The sequence below is a fragment of the Hyperolius riggenbachi genome, chromosome 3 (genome assembly GCF_040937935.1).
Source record: "Hyperolius riggenbachi isolate aHypRig1 chromosome 3, aHypRig1.pri, whole genome shotgun sequence".
Lineage (NCBI taxonomy): Eukaryota > Metazoa > Chordata > Amphibia > Anura > Hyperoliidae > Hyperolius > Hyperolius riggenbachi.
Genome location: NC_090648.1, coordinates 274,626,899 through 274,645,709, shown reverse-complemented (window position 1 = coordinate 274,645,709; position 18,811 = coordinate 274,626,899). Strand labels below are relative to the sequence as shown.

General features: G+C 43.3%; 1 long non-coding RNA gene across 1 annotated transcript in view; it reads left to right on the top strand.

The window, feature by feature from the left end:
* The window catches only part of LOC137563642 (uncharacterized), a 35,416-nt gene extending 26,414 nt beyond the window's left edge, over positions 1–9,002 (top strand). Inside the window, exons 2-3 of the long non-coding RNA XR_011030399.1 lie at positions 3,254–3,399; positions 8,623–9,002. This is a non-coding gene — a long non-coding RNA (uncharacterized lncRNA). The remainder of the gene's footprint in view (positions 1–3,253; positions 3,400–8,622) is intronic.
* The last annotated feature ends 9,809 nt before the right edge of the window (positions 9,003–18,811 follow it).

Here is an 18,811-nt window from a genome sequence, read left to right as displayed (position 1 = left end):
CATCATAAGCAAAATGCCGGTCAGCCAAATTTAGCATCTACAAAGCATACTCACAGACTGACACATTTACTGGCAGAGGATCTCGGAGAGTCGTCATCAAATATTTAAACAGCGATAACCATTTTGGTCACAAGCCATCTATTTATAGGAGCTAGTGACGAGCTTGCATGTGACTATTACAAATGCGGAATCTTTCAAATGAATTTAGACAAATGATGCTGAAAATAACTTACTTTAAACATACAAAAGAACTTAAATTCACAATATCTCCAGTACGGAAAGTTGAATACATTAGATGTGCATAAAAGAAATGCAATGCAAAAAAATGACAAAATCAGAAATATTTTGTAACGCAAACCTGAACTGAATATAAACTTATGAATTAATTACAGTACTTGCATGTGTAGTGCGAATAATAAATAGAACATTAGTAACATAGAACTAAGCCTCATATTTTTATTTTTAGTTCAACGACATTCTAAACTGCAGTCATAAAAGCCTGTTTCCACTACACGTGAATCATATCCATTTTCTGCAAGCTATTTTCGATGAAGAATCACAGCCTATTGAAATCCATATGCTACATCAGAATCAAGTGCAGGAAAAAAATGCTGCATACTGCAGTTTTCCGCAAAATGCATCTGAATATCCATAGGCATGCATGGCACGGTTATAGCGATTTGGATGTGTATTTGCATGAGCACAGGTTTTACAACACACTGTTTGGCTACGTTTCCACTCTTTGCAAAAGTGCCTATTAACATAGTCAACAGATTGTAACCTGAATGTAATGGCCACGTCTGCTGACAGTGTGACATAATATTCTGAAAGGTTTATACAAATGCTCAATCACTATCTATCCAGAACAATCATTAGTCAGGCCTGGGACCCACTACAAAGCGCTATTACAATCGCTAGCGATTTGTGGTAGCACTTTGCAAGCGATTTTGAGAGTGATTTCCCTGCTCCTACGCTATACATTAAAATGGAAATGCTCCCAAAATGCTGCATGTGCTGCGATTGTGAATTGCCTAATCGCAATCGCACTAGTGGAATCTGTCCCATTCATTTACATTGGCAGAGCATTTTGGGAACTCCCTAGTGATTAAAAGTGATCCCTAAATGCTCGAAAAAATGCTCTAGTGGGATCCAGCCCTTATGGTAGTTTTAGGAAGTATCCCTGTATAAATGCACAACAACTTCAATCCAGGCCACATGATTTCAAACACATACAAATGAAGCTTTGCACATCCCCATTTCTGTGTGAATACATGACCATTCCAAACGATGTACTTTAGACCCCCAGACTTTCATGTGCCTGGCTGTGCAGAGATTATTGTAATGTTGAATTGAGAAGCGTCTCTCCTCCCAAGGGCCGGGCGGACAAGGAGTCTGGGGAGGCTCCAGCCTCTAAGGGCAGGTCAGGATGGGCGCTGTGGTGTCTCAAACCACAGACACAACAGGGGATCACCTCTGCACTGTAAATTTTCTGGTAGTTTAGAAAATGTATTTTCCCTGTCCTGAGAAACTGATAACTAAGGGTGCAGAGAGAATAAGCTTTCTGCTTTCTGCATGACTGCATCTGCTCAGCCACTGATAAGGAATTCTACAAAGTATTGTAGACAGTCCCTATTCAGTGTTCAGCAGGGTCTTGTGTAGTGTTTAGTTACCTGTGTGTCACTCAGTGTTGCTTGGATACAATCCGTGATCACAGCATAGCCATGATTCACAAGCATTTTTTTCACTATCCGACATCGTGATCCAAATCCGTGTTTGGGAATCGATCACGGAATTCAATCACGGACGCGGCTGTTATTTCGCATATTCGGCCCGTGACCACGGAAAAAAATATCCGTGATTATAAGCTGAAAAGTCGCCGACTTTAGCGGTTACATATATATATATATATATATATATATATATATATATATATATATATATATATATATATATACCAAATTTGCAGGATAAAAAGACCTTATAGTTTTTGAGATAATGAATTTTAAAGGTTCAAAGGAAAATAGTATACATTTAAATGTGGTAAATGACAGTTAATGTATTTACCGCATTTACATGTATACTTTTTTCCTTTGAAATTTCCTTTGAACTTTTAAAATCGATTGTCTCAAAAACTATAACTCTTTTTGAAAAAAAAAATGTTTTCCCTTGTTCCCACTGTTCTACTTAACATATAATGCAAATTTGGTGTGAGGGGGCGGTATTTAATCTCCAATACTTTTTCATTGGAAATTTTAAATTCGATTTTTTTTTTAATCCTTTTTTTAAGTTGTAGCCACTGATTACTTTTATAATCCATGCAATTTTTGTGATTGTTCCATGTATGGGGGCTTTGCTATTAATGTTAAAGTCAAATTCGGATCACAAACCCATGATCATGGATTTTACAGGCAATCGTGGATGAAATCCGAGTCGAATTCGTCAGTCTGTTTGAAATCCGGATAACAATCATGGCTTATCCGGATTTTGGCACTGCCGTGGCCGGATTTATTTGAATCCGTAAACGGGGTTATCTGAGCAACACTAGTGTCACTGGCTGGGTGTGATTACTTTGAGTTGCCTTTGTGAACAACCTCAGCCTGGCCCTTGACCTAGTATTAATTACAGCCTCAACCAATGCCTGTTCCTGTTTCATGACATGCCCTTGTCTAGCCCTTTGACACCATGAAATTCTGATATCCGTCCTGACCTTGGCATGTATTAGTCTGTCTCCTGCTTAATGTTCAGTACTTAGCTATTTCCTGATATTATCGTTGTTGATTCGAGCTGCCTGACTATAGGGTGGCCTACCAGGGTCCTGGCTGCACTCCTTTCCGGCCTCAGACCCTATATGTTGTGCATTTAAGGTGTAACTGGGTGCAGGGAAGATGCATAAAGTCATCCCTCAGCTGAGCATCCCATGCCACATAGGCTGAAGACTGTAGAGGAGATTGCAATATATAAGGACTGAAGAAAGGCAGGAGATCTGTTAGGCCACACAGTGCAGATTTCCAGATAGCATGAAAAGTTTTTCTAAGGGGCTCTATTTTAGTGCCTTACATTGCCTCTGTGTGTGTGTAGCACCCACATCAATCCGACTCCTAAAGAGGAACTTTACTAAATATAACATAAGGAATACGTTTTTTTTTACAATATTACTTAATAAAATATTTAGTTATTGTTTGCCCATTGTAAAATCTTTCCTCGCCCTGATTTACATTCTGAAATTTAGTGGCGACCTCTTTACTGCTTGCAGGTGGATTGCTGCAGAATATTGTTTAATGCGTGTTGGTCTCCCATAATGCTCTGAGAGGAGAATTCTGCATAACTAAAGAGTGTAAACATCACTGGGAGGCGGGACTACATACCAATACACAGCAGTATATAGGAAGTAACATAAAGGTGGGTATTATTAATAATTTACTACATTCTACCATACAGATGTCATGTAAGTTATGAACATGTGTTATGTAATGAAACAGCCACTTGAACATTACACTAGTAAACTGAAGTCGGAGAAGGTGAATAGTAATATATACTGGGCCTCAACCAATTCTCTTTTTCTCCTAAGTTTTCTCCTAGGAGATCATTTGTCATCTTCTGTTTAAAATACCGTATTTTTCGGACTATAAGACGCTCCGGACTATAAGACGCACCTAGGTTTAAAGGGCAAAAACCAGGGAAAAAAATACTAAACCTGGGTGCATCCATGGTCCAGGAGTGTCTTATGGGCCTTTCCTCCCCCCAAGATGTCTAAGTTACACTGCTAGGCTACACTAACAACTCCTGCTGCCCCCACAAACTATACTAAACTACACTGCACTAACCCTTGCTGCCCCCCCAGCTACACTGCACTACACAACACTACACTACCTACACTACAGTACAGTACACAACCCCACACTACACAACCCCCACCCCAGCTACAATAACCAACAAATACAATAGCATTACATGAGATCTCACCAGCCTGGGTGGCAGTTGCTGGGTCCGGTCTGGGTGTCCATGCTGTCCTAATGAGGTGGTGGTATCAGCAGCAGCGTGATTCACAGCGATCCTAAACAGCATAGGAGCTGCCTTTGATCTTTAATCTTACTCAGAGTGTCTAGCAGTGCGACCCCCATTGTTTCTAAGCAGCATTGGAGCAGCCGCTGTAGTCTTCACAATGCCTGTCCTTTGATCTTCCGTCTGCCTCATTGTTTGTTTACTTTCATCATCACATGACCCAGGCGCACGTGCGCCGGGGTCATGTGATGATGCAAGTATGCAAGCCAGTACGGAAGCCGCTGTGGACTCTGCCGCTATAGTGGCTGAAGATGTGCTATGTCAGCTTGCATCGCGCTGCTGCGGGGCTGCTGGGCAACATCAAAAAGTAATCATTGTGGAGGATTACCGCTGCTTTTCTTAATCCACTTAGAGACACTGTGGTTCGCGCTGCGGGGAACAATGAGGCAGACGGAAGATCAAAGGACAGGCATTGTGGAGACTACAGCGGCTGCTCCAATGCCGCTTAGAAACAATGGGGATCGCACTGCTAGTTGAGATTAAAGATCAAAGGGGATGATTACATTGGGGATGATTACAGCAGTTTCCATATGCAGCTCAAAATGTTTTGCGCTGCTGCCACCCCACTGCGGACCAAGGAAACAAGTACCTGAATGTTACATTCGGACTATAAGACGCAGTAACTTTTTCTCCCCACTTTTGGGGGAGAAAAAATATGGTAACTTTTTTTCCACTCTGCAATTGAAAAAGTACCAAAACGTAGGTAAAAAAGTTAATCTGATTATTTTCTTGCTTGCTGGTAACTTAATAGGCATTTTATAATGTGAAAACTTCACCTAGGAGAAAACTTAGCAGAAAAAGTGAATTGGATCGAGCCCATACTTACCTGAAGAACACTTCATGCCAGTCTCTGAAAAGAGGACCAGGACTGACTCAGTCTCCTGGTGGCCCAGCCCAACCTGGCTTCTGACGGCAAATTAATACGGTAAACAATTTGGAAGATTACTTATTATTTAGTAATTTTTAAGATTAAAAAAAATCTATTTTTTCAGTTAGTAGTTAAGTTTTAGATGAGGCTCAAATTCTTGCTATATCAGATGAAACGTTGCATGGTATTAGTTTAACCTCTAGCCAACCGTGTCACGCCACGGCGGCAGCCCCAGGACCGCCTAACACCAATCTGCTTAAAGTCCTGGGGCTCTGTTTTGCAGGAGATCGTGCACAGGCTGCAGGCGCATCTCCTGCTTGGTGGGCGGAGTGGAGCTCCGCCTTCAGTCTCCGAGCGGCAATCGCCACTCGGGAGACTGTTAGACAGTGAAACCGCCGTCTAATTAACATGTACAGCACTGCGATCAACAGCAGCGCTGTACAGGGGACAGCCATGTGACACGGCTGTCCCCCTGGGAGACTAAGAAGCGATCCGCTGTGATAGGCTGAAGCCTATCACAGCCAAGCGCTGTGATAGGCAGATGGGGGGAGGGAGGGTAATTTGCATGTTAAAAAAAACAAAAAAATCATCAAAAAAGAGAGTAAATATTTATTTAAAAAAAACAAAACAAACCTGGGGGTGATCAGACCCCACCAACAGAGAGCTCTGTTAGTGGGGGAAAAGGGGGGGGGGAATCACATCACTTGTGTGCTGTGTCGTGCGGCCCTGCAGCTTGGCCTTAAAGCTGCAGTGGCCTATTTTACACAAAATGGCCTGGTCTTTAGGGGTGGTAAAGCCTGTGGTCCTGAAGAGGTTAAGCAGGATCTAGTTAGGATCAGTGAGTTGTTTTTCAGTCTTTTTTAGTAAGTTGCAAGCCATCTGCCATGAATCAGTTAGTTTTATTTTTATAAGACTGACGAAGCATGACAAGCATTAAATATCTAAGGTAGCTCAGAATACTTATGCAGTCATTCGAGATTTAATTAGTCATTTTGATTTTTTTAATGCACTCTCACATTTCATGAAAGCATTGTGGGTGAATCTTCATGAGTCATCTTCAGAATTGTTCACATCCTATGTTTTTTGGGCCTACTCTTTGTAGGCAAGCTGTATATTGACAGCAATTGATTCTTCTATTGTAACATTTAACTGTATAATATGCTTTAAAGAGAATCTGTACTCAAAAATTCTTACAATAAAAAGCATACCATTCTATTCATTCAGAGAAGCTCTGTCTGTGAGTCATACACACAGCATACAGAGCCTGCAGGAGGCACGGAGGGGGTTTGCATAGCTTCTCCCTATCACAGCAGAGCAGCACATTCCTGCTTGAGCTGACAAAGCCGGCAAAGGAAAGAAGATTAGATTATATAACAGAGATATTACAGTGACTGTGCAACTAGGAAAGGCTTCAGTAAGACAGACCACATTAGAACAGGTATAGGACCTTATAGGATAGAAGAAATAAGGCTGAAAATTTTGTTACAGAGTCTCTTTAAAGAGAACCCGAGGTGGGCAGATGGAACACAGAGGCATGTTTTCTGCCTCAAACATGCCTCTGTGTCCCCACTCCGTCACGCTATAGCAACCCCCAAGATTGGCAACATTATTTGTCACCATCTCGGAGGTAAACACAGGGAGAGGGATTCCCTGTTCAAAACAGCTGCCAGGGGCGTTCCTACAGGGTTTCCAGAGTTGCCAGCGGGCAGCTCTCTCCCTGGCTATGCCCCCGCCACCTTTCACGCGGATGAGAGAGTGAATTTCTCATTTCAGCGTCTTGATCTATAGGTCAGGAAAGTGAAAGTGGGCTAGTGCAGCCCACAGGAGTGGTTGTTTTTGCGGCTACCTGATCCGCTCAGTCCCACAGATCAGGTAGCCTGCTTTTTTTTTTTGAGCCCACCTCATTGAGATATTCAGGGTGTCTGCTGCCTGAGTAACACCAGGACTTGTTAAACATGCAGCAATTTGCTCTAATAGTTAATATTTAAAAAAAAAATTGACAACTTGACAACATTTGGAAAACATTGCTGGGATAAATATTTTTGCTTAGGTAAAGCAATTGCTCTATAATGTTGTTAATTGGAGTTTACTTTCCCATTCTAAGTGAATTACTACCTCACCCCCTTGTATGTCTAGGTAGTAGAGTGCACTTTTGTGTTCAGGGCTTTTTTATAACTGCCCTGGAAGCAAATGGAAGCAAAGCGATGCCCAACAATTGAAGAATACAGTTTTCTAAGTACAACCCAGTTTTTTGCTGTCCACAAAGTCTCCTACCATTCCAGTGCCACCTTATTCTCCAACAGTGTTCCAGCTTCTGCAAAGTGTTCTCTGTTACCCATTACAGTGCCTCATCTCCCCCAACCCCCCCCCCCGTATGGTGCTACTCTCTCATCATGATGTTCTTCTCAGTATTCAGCCCCTCATTACACAGCTCACATGCATTTATGATTCTCCCCCATTATAGTAACACCCCTCCTTAATGGTACTTACCATTGCTATTCATTTTTCTTGTTATGACCCACATAATACACTCTTTATTTATGGGCTCCAGTAGTGTTTCCTTCATTGTACTGGCCTATTAGGACTCGACTCACAATCTACTGCTTTACAGTGTTCTTTTTATTATATAGCACCACTGTGTCCCAAATAGTTCTCTGGTTTTGGGTCTTGCCATTAATGCTCCCCTTATTATATAGTAATCACCTCAGTGCTTCACTCATATAGAATACACCCATATTGCTCCTCTTTTATATAGTGACCCCTATGTTATATCTTACTGCCTTTATTGTAGTGCCATCCATTTGTTCCCCTCTCCTTAGAGGACATTAGATTAAGCTTTGCGTTGCTGGGACACTGGACTGGAATAGAGACAGATGATTACAAACTTCCAGCATGCTGCTCTGCATGCCGGTGTCTGAACTGGAGGAGGGAGCTGGAGATTTACAGCATTCATCTGCGGGGCTTGCAATTGTTTGAAAAGTTGGATTTGCTGGCTGAAAGCCAAGGAGTTCCCAGGTAAGGGCTGTTACCTAAGCAATCTTTCAAAAGTACCTGCTGGCACTTGCCTGTTTAATCTTCAACTTTAACCTTTCTCGAAATAGGTGTGACACTTCCATGGTCCTACAGTTTATACCACCTAATTGAGGAGGTTGCAGAAACTAGATTCCTGCATACTGAAATCAAGTGGATTTGTCTGCTGGTGGCAGAGCTGGAGCAGACTGCTACCTGGTGCCATGGTATTCTACTGGTGGCAACTGGTAACTGTCTACTGGTGGCAGAGCTGCAGAAGACTGCTACCTGACAGAGTCACATATACAGATATACATATAGACCTGAACACCGTCAAGGACATCTGCCTGCAATTTTATGTATAAATATAAATGCTGGGCTCGACCACCACCAGAGTTCAAACCATGACTGTATTATAACCAATTTGAATGATTACCCTGGATTATGATAGAAGATAGATTAATCTGAATTATGGGACTGTGTGTGTCACTTTCTTTCCCACAAACATCCAGCTTAATCCGCATGCAAAAAAGACCATTCGCCACTCAATGGATTTACGGTCAGAAGGAGGCAAAAGCTGGTTTTGTTACTGCCTTAATGCTGATAGTGACAATAGTGAGGTGTTGAGAAGGAGGCGCAGGAGCGCCATTGCTATGACCTTTCTATTTTTTTATTTATTACAGAAGTAAGTGGTGGTATGGAAGACCAAGAGGAGGAATGCGCTGTGTATGCACTGCATTAGGCATCAGCCGGAATGACTCTAGGAAATGACCAATAATATTTTGTTCTTAGGAAAGAAAACATAGTAACCTAGGACAAACACACCTGGTCTAGAATTGCAGGCAAGATGCTGACCATTGGGTGGAATAACTTAAAGTGTGTATATGTTCTTGTTTTCTTTTTACTAGTCTGTGTTAATATGGCAACAAGACATAAGGGGTAAAAAGTAACACTGGTATTGGAAAATATGTTTGCCATCCTTTATGTTGACCCTGAAAGCATTACCTGTCCTAACTTTAATGTGTCCCTGTGCCCTTACCCTGTCCTTAAACCTTGACATAAAATAGCCTGTGCTTGCACCATTCAGCAATTATATATTTTTGCAATGTTTTTATCTAATTATCTAATGATTATGTTGAATCCCTAACTAGAAATCTCAAGGCGTGACTTAATTATTGAATAAACAAAAACAACAAATTTGAAGCGTAAAAGTGGTTGCTTACATATCAGACTCAATTAAGCACAAGATTCCATTGCAAGCAAATTGTTGGCCATCGACAATAGATCACAATCTAAATACATAATCACCCATACAGGCTGGTATTTACTAGGGAATTAGGAGCCTTCAATAATGTGGTTCCTTCCCCTGGGCAATACCAACCGACATGGTCCAAAGGATTTAGGAATACACCATGATGGGGGCTGGTGAAGCCTTTTTCCCTTTACAGAACACCACTTACCCATTCCCACTAAGGGTGAAAGTTTAAAAAAAAACACACACACACACACACACACACACACACACACACACACACACACACACACACACACACACACACACACACACACACACACACACACACACACACACACACACACATACACTAACAAATTAAATTTTTTTTAATAATCTCAACAATTAATACTTACCCTTTATTAAAGCTTCACAAGTGTGATACCTCCACTGGTAATAAAGCTTACATCAGTTCCTGTGGAGAACAGAGAGGAGAAGAAAAAACACAGTTGGCGGTCTGAATTGTTCCCTAAGTCATGCCATAGAAATATCTGTGTTTCCATGAATTGTGTTTTGATCTTGCACTGTATTATTGCTTTAAGCATCCCAAGTGAGGCTATCTTCCTGTTATATTTTGCTGCACCGGTTTGCTTGATTGTTTGCTTTTAAATACAACACACTGAGCTTTATTCTGCTAGCGTTTCTTAACCTGTTTGGCCTGCTTTCAAGCCTACCCAGTGATGTTAGTCCCTTAGTTCCTCATAATATACATATAATGAAATATTAGAAATATAGTTTTCATTTTTTAAAGTTACAGGCAAGTTTTGTAATTGGAAATGCATCTTGCTTTAAAGGTGTCATGAAGTTTCTAACACTACAGATGCCAAGGCTCCAATGTTTCCTTGCTATAAAGCATGACACTCAAACCAACAAGTAGAGCTTAAAAACTAAATATGGATATTAATTATGTAATATTTCTGGGTTATTTTTATTTATCTATTTTTAGTACTAAGCCGACTAAATAAACAAGACAGGGAAGCAGATCAATATACTTTCCCTGAATGTAAAATGCAAGTAAGTCATTTCCTTTGTCATTATTCTGCTAGATAGAAGGATAAAGACCTAAAGGTGGCCATACACTGGTCGATTTGCCATCAGATTCGACCAACAGATAGATCCCTTTCTGATCGAATCTGTTTAGAGAGGGATCGTATGGCCACCTTTACTGCAAACAGATTGTGAATCGATTTCAGCCTGAAACCGATCACAATCTGTGGAGCTGCCGCTGCTGCCGCCCCCCCCCCCCGCATACATTACCTGTTCCGGCCCCGCAAGTCCCCGCTGTCTTCTTCTCCGCTCCGGCTCCGCTCCGGCTACTGAACTTCTTGTCCGGGGGAAAGTTTAAACAGTAGAAGGCACTCTACTGTTTAAACTTCCTGCCGGGACAGGAAGTTCTGTGTAGCTGCAGGAATGGTCTGGAGCCCGAAGCGGAGAAGAAGACCAGGGGACTCGCGCCGGCCGGAGCAGGTAATGCATACCCGCTGTATTGCGTCGGTCGTCGGGCATTCGAACGCCGCTAACGATGCACTCCCGACCCGCCGGCGACCGAGAAAAATCTTCCGCACGGATGGGTCAACGGGAATCGACAGGAATGATCGATTTCGGATGGAAATTGATCGTTCTGTCAGCTGTGTGCATGGCGATTTCACAGCCGTTTCGATCACTGTGATCGAAACGGCTGTATATCGGCGGGAAAATCGTTAGGTGTATGGGCCCCTTTAGACTGTAATGACATGATTAATGTTGTCCACTGCATTTTGAAACCAGATATAAGTTAAGTGATCACATCATAGGTGCCCTGGCTATATATCCCTGTCCTAGTGTTGTGTTTGTCAGATGGATTGTTGATATGTTAATTTCTGTCCTAGTGGTTTTGGTTTCCCACAGCTTAACTAGGTAATTTGAAGACCTCTACCTCATAAGTCCCGAAGCAGGTGGTTTTGGCTCTCAGAGCTGAAGCTGGGTGCTAGTACAGCACTAATGCTATAGTATACTCCCTACGCAAGGTTAATTTGGGGTTCTGGTGATCGCCGGACCCCAAACTACTTCTCCCTCCGACTTGCTATGACTCGGAGGGGGAAATAGTACTTAGCTTAATAGGTACACATAAGTCGAACCATAGATCCGTATCAATTCATACCTTCCCTGATGAAGGCCAAGTAGTAGGAAACAGCTGTCTGCATTATATTTATGCCTCTGTAAAAATATTCAGCTGTATTTGTGAGTCCTGGATGTACGGCTGGCTCTTGAAAGATATAAAGGGATGGTTTGCATTTTCACTCACTAACCTTAAAGTGAACCAGAGACAAAACACCCTCATGTATTTTACCATTTATATCAGTGGGAACATTAGAGAAAACACCTAACTTGCTCTCTGTTTCATCCTTCACTGCTCAGCCTGCTTGTTAACAGCCCTGATAAAATCCCTGACTGAGCATTCAGTCTGGCTTTGCTCAGGAATTATTATAGCTGAGTCATCATAGCAGAGCCAGAAGGGGGCAGGTTTGGACTTGAAAAGACATCAGAGAAGAAAGACTCAGCTATAATGATTCCTGAGCAAAGCCAGGCTGAATGCTCAGTCGGGTATTTTATTGGACCTGATAACAAGCAGGCCGAGCAGTGAAGGAAAAAGCAGAGAGCAGGGTAGGGGTTTTCTCTATTGTTCCCACTGATATATATATGGTAAAATACATGAGGGTGCTTCGTCTCTGGTTCACTTTAAGTGATGCTTTATGGTAGTAACTTTTTTGCTCATATAAAGCTAGATACTTGCACATACCCTCTGTTTTAGGATGTCAATTTACTATTGATTTCAGAACCAGTGACCCTGTAAGATAACCTAGAAAACTTTATCTATTTTGCTAGAGTAGGCCAAGCTTGAAAACATTTCTGCAGTAACACATGTACAAATACGAAAGAAAATACCAATTAAAAAAAGGTGTAATGGTGCCATTATTTTATTTCCTTTACTGATGAACTAGAAGCATTAGACACAAAAAAAAACAAAGCAGAATGGGCACTTGACTACTCATGTTGTAAGATCTACTACTACTCAAGACCCAAGAACACTCTCCAATCATGTTGGTCTCTTGTGTGTTTTTTTTTTCTTTGTCAATATATGGTTTGTTTTTAGAGGATACCTTTTTCATGATTCAGTATTACTGGTGTTCATTTAAAGCATCACACTGAATATTTTTGCAAGCTATTTATATGCATTCACTTCCCACATGCATTTCACTAAATGTATCCAAAATACATGAAAATAAAGCATTAGCATCAGCAAAAAGCATTGCCCCCATAGCAGATAACATTTTAGATGTAGTTGCTGTTGTGGAAAACACTTGATATACTGATTTAGATGATTTACGCTTAACTGATATTGGTCAGTCACAGAGCCAATATTATAGTTCATGTCAGTGACAGCTGCTGTCAGGGCCGGATTTACAGCTCAGGAGCCTAAAGGCATAGAAGTTCTGGCGCCCTAAGCCCCGCCTATCAGCACAGGCCACACCCCCAACTCACGCCCCTTTTTCTTACGCAAACTAATGTAGATATTACCAAAGTTAGTTAGAGAATACTAACAATATGCAGATATTGCCAATGACATGCAGAATTTACCAAATATATGCTATTACCAACAAGCAGATAATACAAATCACAAGGAATTAATACAGATAACACATAGTTTCGTGTCAGACGGGTACGTCTTGGTGCGAGAGTGCGCACGTAAAGCACTTGGAGGTTCCCAGCAAGTGCGGTCACAAGGCGCCAAAGCGGACATACTGTGCATGCACAGCATAGTATGTCTGGGTTTGAGAGTGCCAACAGGACCCTTAGAATGGGGAGGAAAATAGGCAAACAGAGGCAGACACCGGCCCACGGGAGGTGCAGTAAGCATATGTACAACTGCCCTCACACACAGACAATGTGAGGATATGTTTAGGACTAAGATATCCTATAAAATATCAGGCATTTGCGAAAATGTGGAAAATGCGATCTACTTACCTGTTGCTTCCTTAAGCCCCGGAAAGCTATGTGTCTCTTGCCACAGTTCTGCTCCCAGCTGGTCTCCAAAGGTCCCCTCTGTTGCATTTGCCGACCTGGCAAGGTCGTTATTTTCTGCGCCATTGTGCGTCTGCTCACGATCACATAGCCGGGAGATTTGTGTGCAGGTGCAGTGCTTCTGCGTCTGCACAGAACACTCCCTGCTACGTGACCATGATCCCGCAAGCGCAGAAGATACCGACATCGCTGGGTTGGCATCTGCAACTGAGGGGACCTTTGGAGACCGGCTGGGAGCGGAGCTGTGGCAAGGGACACATAGCTTTCTGGGGCTGGAGGAAGGAACAGGTAAGTAGATATCATTTTCTTTAAAATACATATTTCCTTTAACCCTCACTGATCTCTAGCTGAGAGACTACATTACTTCCTCCTAACCGTGTCCCCTGCTGAGGCAATCCTATGCTTCCCCTTACTCCTTCAAATGGTCCCCATTTGACACCTAGTCCTGGCCTCCAGCAGTGTTTTCACAGAGTGACACCTCAGCACTGACCAGCTGTCACCTGATCTGATCAGAGCAGCAAATACATCTGATTAGGTCAGGTGACATCTGGACAGAGCTGCCTGTCACCCTATGGAAACATCACAGGATTGTCTCAGCAGGGGACAGTGTTCAGAAGGAGGGGAGGGGGAGCATTATAGTCTCTCAGCTAGTAAAAAAAGGGGGGGGGGGGGGGAATCAAAGGTCCCAAGCCTCTCTGCATTAACGATCAGCCACTTACTCTGTCACTATAACTGTCTGCAGATCTCACTGGCACAATGCAAGTAGTCTGAATGCAGGCTGGTCCTGTCACTGTGATGTCATGGAGCAGGAAGGAATGGCATCTTCAAAAGTCCCGGGCATAGGAACAGGCTGAACCAGTAGACATAGGGAGGGGGGTGGGGGCAGAGCTGTAGCCCACACGTTCTGCAGCAAAATCATCCCAAAGCCACATGTAACAGCATTCCGTGCTGCTCTCCCCACCACTCGCCTGTCACTTTACTGACCCTTTGTATATACAAAGGTAACTCGCACACCAGGCAAAAAGTAAATGCAAAAAAGTCTGTATTTCAAAATGTCAATAAATAGAAATAGCGACAATACAAATGGCAAACAGTGGCCTGCTTAGCAGACATCACAGTGTGGTGAACATAATACAGATCACACTAATGGAGTCAAGTTAGAATACATACAGAAGCATACAGAAGCATAAACCTAAACATCAATCATAGTAATGAGCTGTACAGATTATATCAAGCAAAATGCACAAAGTCATGACCCCATGGTGAAAAAAGTATACCCTGACAGCGCGCTGTTTCGTAACCTTCGTCAGAGAGTATACACAATAGGCTGCTGCTGGCTGCTGTATCCGAACAGTATAACACACAAGTTTAAATACCTGTATAGACGCCGAGCGCCCGCCCTGGACACCTGGGCTAGCCCATCTGACGCATGAGAAACTACGCGGCGGCCGCCGCGAGTCCCTCCGCGTCACTTCCGGAAATGTCAATCTCCGCCTCCCGTGCCACCAACCATACGGGGATAGACATCCCCAATATGGCCGCCACACGTGCGCAGTGCGGAGAAAGCCACCCAGGCCACACACGCTACATGCAATGTAAAAAATGAGCAACACAAACAGTAATAAGCTGGTAGCGATGTGGATGATCCAGGAGACGGGTCTTCAGTACTTTAGATACAGTGGTGTCCAGGTGCAAGGCTATTCATATATCAGGTACATCAATATAGATCTAAAAAATAAAAACAAAACAATTTACAAATCAGCAGTAACACCTCTATTCAACAGCAATTAAAGGGAAAGAACCCATAAAGTGCTAATGTGTGAGACCACGGAAATTAAATCTGAAAATGCTCACATATACCCAAAATAGATCGCACGGACCCCAGAGCAACAGTCATTATCTCAAAAAAGGTCTTAGATCCACCTCCTCATTCATACCACTTGGTGATTTACTGTCAAGTTTATAGATCCAAAATATCTCTCTCTGAAGCAATTTCTGCTCCAGATCACCCCCCCTAAATGATGGGGTCACCTCTTCCACTACCCTAAACCTCAGCTGAGAAACATTATGGCCTGCTTCCAAGAAGTGGCGTGCTACTGGCGAATCCAAGTCGCCGCAGCGTATATTGCTGCGGTGCTCACCGATCCGGGTCCTAACTTCCCGGGATGTCTGCCCCACATATACCCGACCACAGGGACAGAAGAGGCAGTAGACTACGTTCTTAGTAGAGCAATTGGCAAACCCCCTTAGTGTGATACGTTCCCCTGTCCGGGGATGTGGAAAAGAGGGGCCCCTTTGAACATAGCTACATTGTACACAGTGGCCACAAGGAAACATACCAATAGGCCTTGGTAAGCTGCTAAGCCAGGTGTCACGGGTCGATGGAGATGAGTTAGTGCTTTTAGCATGGACCAGAGAATCCCGCAAGTTCCTGGAGCGGCGGAATGCACATACAGGTTGATCACGGAAGGTGTCAGCTAGGACTGGGTCACTGCGCAACACATGCCAGTGCTCCTTAATAACTCTACGTGCCTGCAGGGATAAAGGAGAGTAAGTCAAAATCATTGGAATACGCGAAGCGCCCACCTTTGGCTTATGTGAGAGCAAGGCCCTGCGGTCCTTAGCCGCAGCCCTCTCTAAAGCCTGACTCAAAACATTGGTGTCATAGCCTCTCTGTCTGAAATTGTCAAACATGGCTCCCGCCTCTCTATAAAATGCCTCGTCTGTGGAGGAAATTCTCCGTAGACGTAGAAATTGGCTATAAGGAAGCCCCTTCTTGAGTCTCTGTGGATGGTAGCTCTTTGCTTGAAGGTACGTATTTTTGTCAGTTGGTTTTCTATATGGTGCTGTATGTAACAGATCACCCTGCACCGAGATCAAAACATCAAGAAAATGCACTTCTGTGGAGCTATACTCCAAGCTGAATGAAATAGTTGACATTGATCTATCAAGATCTTGCTTAAAGCTCAGTAGCGAATCCACTGTGCCTGCCCAAATTAAAAAGACGTCATCTATGTACCTCAGCCAGCACAAAGCATTTCTGAGGTACAGAGGATGAGTATAGACAAAATTGACCTCAAAAGCCTCCATAAAAAGATTAGCGTAACTGGGGGCCACATTACTTCCCATTGCGGTTCCCTGTTGTTGTTGGTAGAAGTTATTTTCAAACCGGAAGTAGTTCTTCATCAGAACCACTTCCAGCAGTTGGAGGAGAAAATTAGTCAGGGCTGGAGTAAAATCCATTTTCGACAAGTTGTCCCGGATGACAGAAATGCCCTCAGAATGAGGAATAGAGGTGTAAAGGCTTGTGACGTCCATTGTGCATAAAAGAACCGGAAAGTGAAAAGAACCAAAGCCAGAGAGTTTAGAGAGAAAGTCAGTTGTGTCCAACAGAAAAGAACGCATGCAAGAAACCCTAGGCCGGAGAACCTGATCCAATAAGACAGCCAGTGGTTGAAAAATAGAGTTAGTGCCTGCCACAATAGGTCTACCTGGAGGATGAGAAAGTGTCTTATGAATTTTAGGGAGAATGTAAAAGAGTGGAGTTAGAGGAAATGGAGTAAGAAGAAAGTCATATAATCGTTTGGGAATGATGCCAACCTCAAGGGCGCCTGAAATCAGGCTGTCAACTTCCTGTTTGATTGTAGTTGTGGGATCCCCTGAAAGTTTCAAATATACATTAACATCATTAAGTTGCCTCATGACTTCTGCTCTATAATCACTGCTATTCATAACCACCGTGGCCCCGCCCTTGTCGGCAGGCTTGATAACCAGCCCTGGATTAGAGCTTAAAGAAATAAGTGCCTGGCGTTCTCCACTAGGGAGATTACTATGAGCTGGACGTTCAAGCCGACCGACATCGCGGAGGTCACGCTGGACCAGGTGTATGAATGTCTCCACAGTGTGGGATGTAGTAGGCGGTTGCCACTTACTTTTGGCACGACACATGGTTAACCATGGTTAGTAATCTCCCTAGTGGAGAACGCCAGGCACTTATTTCTTTAAGCTCTAATCCAGGGCTGGTTATCAAGCCTGCCGACAAGGGCGGGGCCACGGTGGTTATGAATAGCAGTGATTATAGAGCAGAAGTCATGAGGCAACTTAATGATGTTAATGTATATTTGAAACTTTCAGGGGATCCCACAACTACGATCAAACAGGAAGTTGACAGCCTGATTTCAGGCGCCCTTGAGGTTGGCATCATTCCCAAACGATTATATGACTTTCTTCTTACTCCATTTCCTCTAACTCCACTCTTTTACATTCTCCCTAAAATTCATAAGACACTTTCTCATCCTCCAGGTAGACCTATTGTGGCAGGCACTAACTCTATTTTTCAACCACTGGCTGTCTTATTGGATCAGGTTCTCCGGCCTAGGGTTTCTTGCATGCGTTCTTTTCTGTTGGACACAACTGACTTTCTCTCTAAACTCTCTGGCTTTGGTTCTTTTCACTTTCCGGTTCTTTTATGCACAATGGACGTCACAAGCCTTTACACCTCTATTCCTCATTCTGAGGGCATTTCTGTCATCCGGGACAACTTGTCGAAAATGGATTTTACTCCAGCCCTGACTAATTTTCTCCTCCAACTGCTGGAAGTGGTTCTGATGAAGAACTACTTCCGGTTTGAAAATAACTTCTACCAACAACAACAGGGAACCGCAATGGGAAGTAATGTGGCCCCCAGTTACGCTAATCTTTTTATGGAGGCTTTTGAGGTCAATTTTGTCTATACTCATCCTCTGTACCTCAGCCATGCTTTGTGCTGGCTGAGGTACATAGATGACGTCTTTTTAATTTGGGCAGGCACAGTGGATTCGCTACTGAGCTTTAAGCAAGATCTTGATAGATCAATGTCAACTATTTCATTCAGCTTGGAGTATAGCTCCACAGAAGTGCATTTTCTTGATGTTTTGATCTCGGTGCAGGGTGATCTGTTACATACAGCACCATATAGAAAACCAACTGACAAAAATACGTACCTTCAAGCAAAGAGCTACCATCCACAGAGACTCAAGAAGGGGCTTCCTTATAGCCAATTTCTACGTCTACGGAGAATTTCCTCCACAGACGAGGCATTTTATAGAGAGGCGGGAGCCATGTTTGACAATTTCAGACAGAGAGGCTATGACACCAATGTTTTGAGTCAGGCTTTAGAGAGGGCTGCGGCTAAGGACCGCAGGGCCTTGCTCTCACATAAGCCAAAGGTGGGCGCTTCGCGTATTCCAATGATTTTGACTTACTCTCCTTTATCCCTGCAGGCACGTAGAGTTATTAAGGAGCACTGGCATGTGTTGCGCAGTGACCCAGTCCTAGCTGACACCTTCCGTGATCAACCTGTATGTGCATTCCGCCGCTCCAGGAACTTGCGGGATTCTCTGGTCCATGCTAAAAGCACTAACTCATCTCCATCGACCCGTGACACCTGGCTTAGCAGCTTACCAAGGCCTATTGGTATGTTTCCTTGTGGCCACTGTGTACAATGTAGCTATGTTCAAAGGGGCCCCTCTTTTCCA